Below are 2528 nucleotides of genomic sequence, written 5' to 3'. Positions count from 1 at the left end.
CAGAAAAAAAAAAAAAAAAGAAACAAACAAGCAGGCAATAATTATACTCTAAAAGTTTGCTATTCACACAAAGCAAGACATGGTATACGATGGAGAGTTTGAAAAGCTTTTAAGGGTCTATATAGTTTTCCCCCGAATCCCTGAGGTTCTAACGGAGAAGTTTACTTCCAGTGTTTATAAATCTACCATGTGTCTAGCATATGATCAAGCTCTACCACATCCTGCTGCCAAAGCACACTGCCACCGTCTCTTTATTATCCCCGAGTTCCTAAGGAAAGTCTTATATCTTCTGTCTGAATTTCCAGTGGAAATTTCCAGAGGGTTCTATCCATCAACCCAGGACATTTTGTTTTCTTTCTTCCGCTCTCCTCAGTTTCTATATGAATTCCCATTTATTTATGGATTACAATGTAGTAGCACAGGCTTTAGATGTGAATGCATGTAGCCAAATCCACCCCCGTGGAGATTGTTCAATTGTCGTTAAACAGTAAACAAGAAATTGACCTGGGGCTGGAAAGTTAGCTCAGTAGTTCTGAGCCGACACTACTTATGCACACAAGCTGGATTTGTTGTCCAGAACCCAGGTCAAGTAGAACATAATATTCTATATGTGCAGCTCCCAGGGATTGGATCTCCTCAGATACTCACATGTGGGAGGCACACGCTGATGCAGGCACAGACATATAACCACAGAAAGACAGACACAGGCACATATCTAAATAAAAATTGAAATAAATTGATGTCTCAGTGGTTTAAGAACATGCACCGCTCTTCCATAGAAGCCAAGTTTAATTCCCAGCACCCACATTTGGTGGGCCACAACTTCCTGGTCAAGAGGATCTGCTTCCCTCTTTTGGCCTCTGGAGACAACTATACTCAGGTGTGCACACATCCTTACTCACACATATATATATATGTGTGTGTGTGTGTGTGTGTGTGTGTGTGTGTATACATATATGCAATATATATATAATATATACATTATTATATTATTATTATATATTATATAATATTAAATTATTATAAAATTATATAATGAAATCATTATAAAATTATATAATAAAATTATAAAATTATTACAATACATTATATATTATATATAATATAATTTTTAAGTATATATGTATATACTTAAAAATAAAGGTTTTTAAAAGAAATGGAACTGAAAGTGTTTATATGATACAAATAAATATAGCCTTCCATATTACTATTATTTTTAATTAATAAATTATGGTTGTCTTGCTATGTGGGGTAAAATGTGTTTGGCTCTATAACTACATTATGGATGCAGTCAAATTAATTAGTACATTTAGCACCTAATCAATATTTTTGTATATTTATTAGATTATCATAATATTTATATCTTAACAAGTTTGAATGATACATTGCCTACCTATTCGATTTAAACAATGTTACTATGAACCTTCTCAATAAGATGTTAAACAAATCCCCAAATGAAGAACCTCACCAACATTCACGCTTACTCGGTTTATGTTCACCGTGCAGTGCATTCTACATGCAACCACAGACCATCTAACTGACTTTTCTTGTCATCTCTGATCTCTATTGACTTGTGAGATACAAAGGTTCATCCTCATATCCCTTGAAGACCTCTCAGTGATTCTGCACAGCATTCAAAGACAGGCTTTGATGCAATGGCTGAGCGCTCTCCGGAGAACACTGCCTGATGCTCTCAGATAGAGTTGGGAATTCTTTCTAAAGACTTCAAATTATTGACATCCCTACCCATGGGTCTCAGAAAGGTGCTTCCTTCCTTATTAGAGATCTGATATCTGTTTGATGAGTGAACACGGGAATTAATTGACAGGTCCAATACCTGGGAGCTTTTAATCAACCTTTGCTTGGTGAAAATTATTCTGGTCATTAAGATAGTGTGATAGAAGTATATATAGTCAGATACATTAAAGCTAACTATATTCCACCGACACTTGAATAGTAAATATGTCAGTATAACATAAAATGGTAATATAACAAAATTTGAAATAAGATTAAGGCAATGACCCAAAGTCTCTGTGGATCTGAAATCATAATGAAGCGTCACTGTACATATGTAACATAAGGCAACTATAACTTGACTTTCAAATTGCTACTTGAGGTAAAAATTTCATGGAAGCAATGAGTCACGGTTTTCAGATACACCATAGAGAAAACTATAAGATTTTATTAATGCCAGGATGTATCTTTTAAAAATGTTCGCACTAAACATGTGGATAAGGCATTAAATATCCTCATTTGCTTGACCATAAAAGCTGAAATGAGCTACACCAAGGAACACAAATAAAATGGACCACAATTATCTCGTTACGGTCTCAGTGCATTTGTGTCAGGAATATGGATACAACCTGAAGCTTTAAACACAGCACTTCACTCTGTGAAACCACAAGAAATCACTAGGGATTATAACTTGTCTGGAGAGAGATATTTTCTGTCAAACACACCCTAAGAAGGTCTCTCTCTCTCTCTCTCTCTCTCTCTCTCTCTCTCCCTCCCTTTCTCTCTTTCTCTCT

General features: G+C 35.3%; 1 protein-coding gene across 14 annotated transcripts in view; it reads right to left on the bottom strand.

Moving 5' to 3' along the window:
• The window catches only part of Pcdh15 (protocadherin related 15), a 1206525-nt gene that overhangs the window by 820780 nt on the left and 383217 nt on the right, over positions 1-2528 (bottom strand). The gene's annotated exons all lie outside the window — the stretch shown is intronic.

Source organism: Mastomys coucha, unplaced genomic scaffold (assembly GCF_008632895.1).
Source record: "Mastomys coucha isolate ucsf_1 unplaced genomic scaffold, UCSF_Mcou_1 pScaffold3, whole genome shotgun sequence".
NCBI classification, from domain to species: domain Eukaryota; kingdom Metazoa; phylum Chordata; class Mammalia; order Rodentia; family Muridae; genus Mastomys; species Mastomys coucha.
Note: the sequence above shows the minus strand (reverse complement) of the source record. Positions and strands in the feature narration are given on the sequence as shown.